The sequence below is a fragment of the Manis pentadactyla genome, chromosome 3 (assembly GCF_030020395.1).
Source record: "Manis pentadactyla isolate mManPen7 chromosome 3, mManPen7.hap1, whole genome shotgun sequence".
Classification (NCBI taxonomy): Eukaryota; Metazoa; Chordata; class Mammalia; order Pholidota; family Manidae; genus Manis; species Manis pentadactyla.
Genome location: NC_080021.1, coordinates 143,591,262 through 143,600,437, shown reverse-complemented (window position 1 = coordinate 143,600,437; position 9,176 = coordinate 143,591,262). Strand labels below are relative to the sequence as shown.

The 9,176-nt window shown below is 38.6% G+C and overlaps 1 pseudogene; it reads left to right on the top strand.

The window, feature by feature from the left end:
- The first annotated feature begins 4,014 nt into the window (after positions 1 to 4,014).
- On the top strand, positions 4,015 to 6,108 carry LOC118916456 (constitutive coactivator of PPAR-gamma-like protein 1; annotated as a pseudogene).
- Positions 6,109 to 9,176: the final 3,068 nt, after the last annotated feature.

The window sequence follows — 9,176 nt, the reverse complement described above, 5'->3', positions numbered from 1 at the left end:
AGGAAATAGTGCTGCAATACTACATTTTAATTAAATCAATAGCTGTATTATATTAAAGAAAACTTCCTTTGTATACTGGAAAATGAATGGCAGACAGATTCCATTAAAAATGTGTATTTCTTTAAAAAAAGTTTATTTCTTGAGGTAGGAAACAGTTCCACATACTTAATAGAAATTTTTCTAAACTAATTCCACAGGCATTGATTTACTGTAACAGAAATAGTTATTCATTTTTATCTATATTTTAAAAGATCAGCATAATCAACTTAAATGAATTTAAATAGCTTCTATTACATTCCCCTCCTCAGAGGGGGGTAAATAATAGCAAAGGATTATATTAAGTCAAATTAAACTCCTATATTTCCCAGAATATTTAAGAATGCCTATTTGCATGTTTATCCTTCTGCTTGAATAAAGTGTTACTCAGTTTTTAAAGAATTACTACTTACTAGAGTAAGTATCCAAGTCACTGAACATGCTGCTTTATAATTTGATGCAATTATTTAGGATGAGCAAAACGTTTCCCTTCTTGTGAGGCTTTCATCAGTGAGAACATGGTGCTCACATGCCATGCTTTCTATTTATGTCTTTCTCTCTCCAGCTTCATTCTCTTCTATAGGTGAAAAAAAGATGTGAGGGTAATTTTGCTGAAAAGCATTCTTTACTACTAGAAGAATAGGATCTTTACTTCATGACAATTTCTAAGTGTTGTAATCTGCTTCTTTAACCATGGCAACTTTTTCAGTTTTAATTATATTTTTGGGCAAGGGGGAAATACAATGCTTAAGAGTATTATGGAGAATTTTCAACAGCAGCTAAGACACATACTTATTCCAGTTTTACTAATTAAAGGAAAAATTGTTAGGAGACTTAAATATTGAAGGTTTAAAACTGAAATCAAGCTGTATAAATTTACGACATTCATTTTTATTACATCATTTAAGCTAAATGTCATATATAAGTCATATTTCTTATTTCATACATACACATGTACAAATACACACACACACACACACACATACATAGTTATATATATATAATTGGTTAGATTTATATATTTCCAGAAATTTTGAAAGGGCTTTCTCTAAAAGAGCATTTGAATGCCATCTAATTTAATACCACATCCAGCCACTCTCCTCCCAGGAACTTTATCTTACATTTCACCTTCCATCAATATTCACAGGCCCAAAATTTCATACTGTTTCAAACACTTAATATTAAAGAATAATTATTGGGGTGACATCACAGAGGTAGGAGCCCTCAGCCTCCATATTCCCACAAAGATCAACAATTAGATTAGTTATCTATGAATAAAAACACCTCTGAGAGCTCAGGACTCTACATAAGCAACTTAAGCAATACCATGTGGAACAAAAAACCTGAAAATAAGCAGTCTAACATTATACTTCAAGGAACTAGAAAAAGAAGAACAAACTAGGCTAAGGTTAAAGAGGGAAAGAAATAAAAAAACAGAAATAAATTAGAGACCATCAAATAATAGAAAAATATCAACAAAACTAAACTGGTGTTTTGAAAAAAATAAATGTTTTTCTGAAAAACCTTTACGTAGATAAGAAAAAAAAGACTCAAAATCAGAAATGAAAGAGAGGACATTAAATTGATATCACAGAAATACAGAGGATCATAAGAAACTACTATGAACAATTATACACCAGAAAATTGGATAATCTAGAAGAATTGGATACATTCCTAGAAACATGCAACCTAACAAGACTAAATCATGAATAAATAGAAAATTTGATGAGACTAATAATGAGAAAGGAAATGGAATCAGCTATCAAGAACCATCCAACTAAGTTAATTCCAGGACCAGATGGTTTCACTGGTGAATTCTACCAACTATTTATGGAATTAACTCCAATCCTTCTCAAACTCTTCCAAAAAATTGAAAAGGAGGGAGTAATCCAAAACTCACTTAATATGATAACTTTACCCTGATACAAAAGCCAATAAGGATACTACAAAGAAAAAAAACCAAGATCGTAGACCAATATGATTAATGAATATAGATGTAAAAATTCTCAACAATATATTAGCAAACCAAGTTCAACATCACATTAAAAGGATCATACACCATGATCAAATGGGATTTATCCCTGGCATGTAAGAATGGCTCAACATATGTGATCCGTAAATGTGTTATGCCACATTAACAGAATGAAAGGTACAAATCATATTATCATCTTAATAGATACAGAAAAAGTATTTAACAAAATACAACATGTTTTTATGATAAAAATTCTCAAATTCAGTGTAGGAGGAATATATCTCAATGTGACAAAGGCCATATATGACAATTGCATAGCTAACAACATATTCAACGGTGAAAGATTGAAAGCTTTTCCTCTACATCAAGACAAGAGAGGGATGGCTATGCTCAGCACTCCATTCAACATAGTACTAGAAGTCTTAGCCAGGACAACCCGGCAAAAAAGAATAAGAAAGAAAAAGAAAGGCACTCAAATTACAAAGGAAAAAGTAAAGTTATATCTGTATTCGAATAACACCATCTCATATATATATATATATAACTCTAAAGATTCAACCAAAAAACTTTTAAAACTAATTTCATGAATTCAGTCAAGTTGCAAGATACAAAATCAACACATAGAAATCAGTTGCATTTCTATACATCTACAACAAAACATGTAAAAAAGAAATTAAGAAAACAATTCAGGTTCCAATAATATCAAAAACAATAAAATACTTAAGAATAAATTTAACCAAGGAGGTGAATGATCTGTACATTAAAAACTACAAAACTTTGACAAAATAAATTGAAGAAGACGCTAACAGAAAGATAGTCCACATTCATGGACTAGAAGAATTAATATTGTTAAAATGTCCATACTACCCACAGTATCAACAGAGTCATAGCAATCCTCATCAAAATTCCTATGGCCATTTCTCACAGAAGTAGAAAACAATTCTAAAACCAACTTGGAACTACAAAAGACCCAGAAGACCCAGTAGACACAAACCAATCCTGAGAAAGAAGAAAAAAGTAAGAGGCATCTTCCTAATTTCAAACTGTGCCATAAAGCTATAGTAATCACAACACTATGGCATTGGCATAAAAATTGACACATAGACCAATGGGACAGAATTGACAGCCCAGAAATATATCCCTGCATATATGGTCAACCAATTTTTGATGGAGCCAAGAACACTCAATAGGGAAAGCATAGTCTCTTTAATAAACAGTGTTGAGAAAACTAGATATGCAGAAGAATGAAATTAGACTTCTATAATATACCACTCACAAAATTTAACTCAAAATAAATATTTAAACATAATAACTGGAATCATCAAGCTCCTAGAAGGAAACATAAGGAAAAAGATCCTGGACATTGGTCTTGGCGATGATTTTTTAGGTATGACACCAAAAGCATAAGCAACAAAAGCAAAAATTAAGTGGGACTACTTCAAACTAAAATATTTTTGCACAGCAAAAGAAACAGCAAAATGAAAGGTGTCATGCTGAATGGGAGAAAATAACTGCAAATCACATATCTGATAAGGGAACAAGTACTCAAAATATACAAAGAACTCATGCAACTCAATAGTAAAAAAAAAAACTCATTTAAATATGGGCAGAAGATCTGAATAGACAGCTTTCCATACAGATGGCCAACATGAAAAGATGCTCAACATCAATAATCATCAGGGAAATGCACATCAAAACCATAATGCAATGTCGCCTCACACCTGTTAGAATGGCTATCATCAAAAAGACAAGAGATAACACATGCTGGGGAAGATGTGAAGGAAAGGGAGCCGCTTGTATACTGTTTGTGGGAATGTAAACTGATACAGTGACTATGGAAAACAGTTTGGAGGTTCTTCAAGAAAATTAAAAATAGAACCATCATAAGATCCATCAATTCCACTTCTCGGTATTTACCCAAAGAAAATGAAGACACTGATTCAAAAAGACTAATGTGACCGTGCAGGTCCCTCCCGCCATGGCCCTGGGAGGTGGCAGCAGCAGCCATGAGTGTGCCCGCGGCCCACCCTGGACCCCTTAGAGTCCGCGCCGTTGCCGCCACGGGCATGCAGGACTTCCAGGACTACATGGAGAAGCACTGCCTGACAGCTGTGGTGCTGGTGGAGCTGCAGAAGCTGGCCCGGGGCAATCAGGTGGGCGGCAGCGGCCCCCACACACACCACTGCGCTTACTGGTGGATGCAGATAACTGCCTGCATTGTCTCTACGGGGGCTTCTACACTGACTGCATGAGCGGCGGCCAGTGGAACCTCATGCTCAGCTACCTGACTGCGTTGGCCAAGGCCTGCTTCAGCGGCAACATCGAGCTCTTCTTCTTCTTCAACCATGCGCTCGAAAAAGGATGGCTGCATGAGTGGGTTAAACGGCAGACCAATGAGCGCCAGATGGCGCAGGAGATCGTCAACCATGTCCAGAACAAGGGCACCCCACCACCCAACGTCTGGTTCCTGCTGCCCATGGGAATGGCACTCTGCATCCACAGGGCCTTCATCTGCTTCCACGTCAAGGTCGTGCAGAGCATCGAGGACCATCACCAGGAAGTGACTGGTGTCTGCAAAGAAAACAGCCTCCATGGCCTGGTTGCGTACGACTCTGACTATGCGCTGTGCAACATCCTCCACTATTTCAGTGTCCATGTGCTGAAGCTGAGCCGCAATGGGAAGAGCCTCGCCACCAGCCAGTATCTGATGTACGAGGCTGCCAAGCAGCTGGACCTGAACCCAAACCGCTTCCCTATCTTCTCTGCTCTGTTATGAAACCACGTCCTCCCTGATAAAGACCTGGCTTCCTTTCACTGGAGTTTACTTGGTCCAGAACATCCACTAGCCTCACTTAAGGTCCGGGCCCAACAGCTGGTCTTGCCGCCATGCGATGTGGTGATCAAGGCCGTGGCTATGTCTGCAACATCCAGGACACCTCGGACTTGGATGCTATAGCTAAAGATGTTTTCCAGCACTCGCAGTCTAGAACAAACGACAAAGTTGTTTGATTTAAGAGAGGAATTGGATATTATTCCATGACTAGTAAGCCCATGATGTTCCACCCACCACATAGCCAGACCAAATCCATTTGGAATGCCTGGGATAGTGCCGCCATACATTTCCCCCAGATGTTCAACATTCCACAGACCTCTGTGCAAGCAAAGCCTGTGGTCCCACAGGTACCTGGCCCACAGGGTCCACACCCATACAGCCTTGCCGAACTGGGCCCCTGTGTGGAAAGGAGCAGAAAGAGCCTGACAGAGCACAATAGCTATAGCAGCACTCTTCACAAAGGGAAGCGTACGCCCCTCTGTGAACGTGCCACCCCCATCGACCCTGCCGCTGGTGACAGCCCCAACCACATGCACGATGCATATTTTCCGGGCTATTCCACAATGTCATCCTCGGACAATGAAGGCAGCGGAGGGGCTGTGAACCACATCAGTGGGAACAAAATTGGCTGGGAGAAGACAGGAAGTCACTCGCAGCCTCCAGCACGGGAGATCCAGGAGACCAAGCAAAGCCGGCTGAAGGCTCCTCTGTGGCCTCTTCAGGCAGCCAGCTCACTGAAGGGAAGGGGAGCCAGATGGGCAGCGTCCAGCCAATCCCGTGCCTGCTGTCCATGCCCACCAGGAGCCACATGGACATCACCACCCCGCCCCTGCCCCTGTTGCACCAGAGGTGCTGAGAGTAGCCGTTTCTATTGAAGATGAAGCCAGCAAAGCCTCCCGCCGCCCTGCTCTACAGGCTAGTTTGTCAGTATGTTTATGGAGTCCTGTTTAGCTTGGCAGAAAGCAGAAAGAAAACAGAGACTTGCTTTTAGAAAGAACAGACTTCCACCAGAATCCTTACCAGTGATCATTAAGGAGTGGGCAGACTACAAAGGGAAGTCCCCGCAGACCCCGGAGTTGGTGGAAGCCCTCGCCTTCAGGGAGTGGACCTGCCCCAGCGTGATGAGGCTGTGGCTGGGGAAGGCAGTGGAGAACAGAACAACAGGATGCGAGCCTTCCTGGCCTGCATGAGGTACGACACACCGGCCATGCTCAACCTGGGCAGCATGTCCACCCACCTAATGGTGCTGTGCTGCATGTCCCAGTAGGCGCCATACCCGGGGAGCGAGGTGCTGGCTGGGGCCATGCTTGGGTAGAAATGTCCTCATCCCGCACTCACAGAGGCTGTGTAAATGCAGCATGCCTTTGAGCTGACAGCACATAGTATGTTTAATTAAAAAAAAAAAACAGACATATGCATCTCCATGTTGATTGCAGCATTATTCACAGTAGCCAAGATACTGAAACAACCTGAATGATGGTCAAGGGATGAATGGATAAATATGTGATGCACATATACAATGGAAGATTAATCAGTCATGAGAAACAAGGACGTCCTGCCATTCACAAGAACATGGATGGAAGTTGATGGCACTATGTTAAATGAAATAAATCATACAGAAAGGTGAATAGTGTATGGTATCATTTATATGTGGAATCCAAAAACCCAAGCTCATAGAAACAAAGTTGAATAGAGGTTACTAGGGGGTGGAAAAGTGAGGGAAATGGGGAGATGTTGGTCAAACAATGTAAACTTCCAGTTATAAGATGAATAAGTTCTGGGACCTAATGTACAGCAAAGTGATTATAGTTAATAATACTGCATCATATATTTGAAAGTTGCTAAGTAATGGATCTTGAATGTTCTCCCCACAAAAAAGAAGTGGTAATAACGTGACATGAGAAGGTGTTAACTAATGCTATGTTGATAGTCGTTTTGCAAAATATGAGTGTATCAAATCAACAGATTGTGTATCTTAAACATATACAGGGTTATGTCAATTATATCTCAATAGAATTCGTGGGAAAAAGACTAATAATCAGTTCTACTTAATTCACTTAATATACCTCCAAGAACTGTCACCTTTACAAACACATCCAGAAAGAGGTTTCAAAAAATGCTTATATATCTTTGTATTAATTTGCTAGGGCTGTCATAACAAAGTACCACAGACTGAGTGGCTTAAACAACAGAAATATATTTTCTCACATTCTGGAGGCAAGAAGTACAAGATCAGTTTGTTGGGAGGGTTAGTTTCTTCTGAGGCCTCTCAGCTTGGCTTGGTGATGGCTATCTCCTTCCTGTGTCTTCACCTAGTCGTGTGTGTGTGTGTGTGTGTCTCTGTGTCCTATATTTTTTATAGACACCAGTCATATTGGGTTATGGCCCACCCTAAAGACCTCATTTTAACTTAATTTCCTTTTTATAGATCCTTCTCTAAATATAATCACATTCTGAGGTATTGAGAGTTAGAACTTCAACACATAAATGTTTGAAGGGGACACAATTCAGCTCATAACAACCTTCAATGAATTTTCAAGAGATAATTAGAAACAGAGGTCAATAAAATAATCATTTCAAACATATTAATAAGAAACAGATGATAAAAATATATTTTAAAGTATCTGTGAAATACACAAATTCAAAATAGTTTCATCAAAGAACACCAGAACATGAGTTCTCCGCCGCTTTGTTTCTTATCATACATACCTGGGGGAAGTTAATGTACTTCCATCATTCATTTATTAAGTGATGCACCCAAATCACAGAGTTGATGAGTTGATGGAATTTTTTTGATTAATGGAACTGATGAAAGACAGCAAGATTAAGTGAAGACTGTAAGATGTACTTTTGTAAACAATGTAAAAATATTTTCTCAGTTTTGACTTGATCACATCCAGAATACTCTAATTATTTGAAATGATAATATTTCCAAAATAATTGTAAAGGACTTCTTTTTAAAATATAATTGGGCATATGTTTGAAGACAGTTGGGTACAGAATATAATAAGCTAAAGAATACCGAGGTCCACATATTAATATATAACTTAGGTTATAAAATGAACATATGTCTTATAAATTTTTACAGTGTATTTCAAGTGCATAACCACAAGCTCACGCATGCAGGTTTTGGTTTTGTGTAAGATAAAGGAAGAGCATTTGTTGATTCTTAGAATGATAAGAAAGAACATATACCAATGTTAAGCTTCAAAGATCTCAAACACAATCATAAACTCCTGCCTGCTTGCCTTTTACTAGATATTTGCTGCCTAAATGTGATTTTTCAGCCACCTGAAGCCTATCCAGGCATTTCATTTATACTTTTACTAATTGGGATATGAAAATTAATGGAATGCTTTAAAGCTTTCCTTCGTTCTTCCCTCTCAAGGGGAGAACATGAATTTCCCATTCTGAGTTTTCACAAATAGGCACTTCCAACATCTTGTTTAATCTCTTACTCTTCACTATGGATTTGGAATGATTTATCTGTTTGTGAGCATCAATATTTCTCACCTGAATTGAGCTAATATTACTTAAGAATGGGAGATTTGGCTTTTTCTGCTCTCACCACCACAAAAAAAAAAAGGAAGGTAGTTATTCTTGGTAAACTACTATTTCCTATAGGTATGCTGTAATCATGTCTAAATTGAGAAGCAGGCAGAATTATCAATCCCAGTTATCTATCAGATTTTCCCCAGTCCTCCAAAGTAGCTGTATTAGTCATAGATGTGTTATTTACATCTCCATCTTTCTAACACCTTTGCCAATCTCTCAGTTGTTTCTGGCTCCAGGCAAGGTAGCAAAGTATTATTAGTTTCATCCTATCAAAACCTATCACCCAGTTCACTGGCCAGGAACACAGAGAAATATAAGGAGTAGAATTTCAGGAGACAAAATAATGATCAATGTTTGAAGCTTGACAAGCTAGGGTGTGAGTCTTTACACCTTGGACTTTTGCAAATATGAGCCATGAAAGTTCTCAGTCTTGGCACTTGTAATAGTTTATGTTGTATCATGCAGCCAGTTATTAAAAGAGTATAGTGAGCTTTTTAACTGGCATTGTTTAAAAGGATAGCTTTAGGATTCATTTTCAGCAAGCACTGGTAATATAATTTTTATTTTTATGGATTACTGTCGCTTATCACAACTTTATCCATATTAGTGATTGTTTATAGGCAGAAAAATGGCTGTTCTGGTGCAGCACTAGGCTCTTTAGGAAGCAGACTGAGCTAATGGAAATATATCATTATAGGAAAAAAGAGTGTAATCTAAAGACAAAAAATTTAATAATGTGTTGGAATAGTTTTTGTCTGCATTTTACTGTTTCTTGGCCAA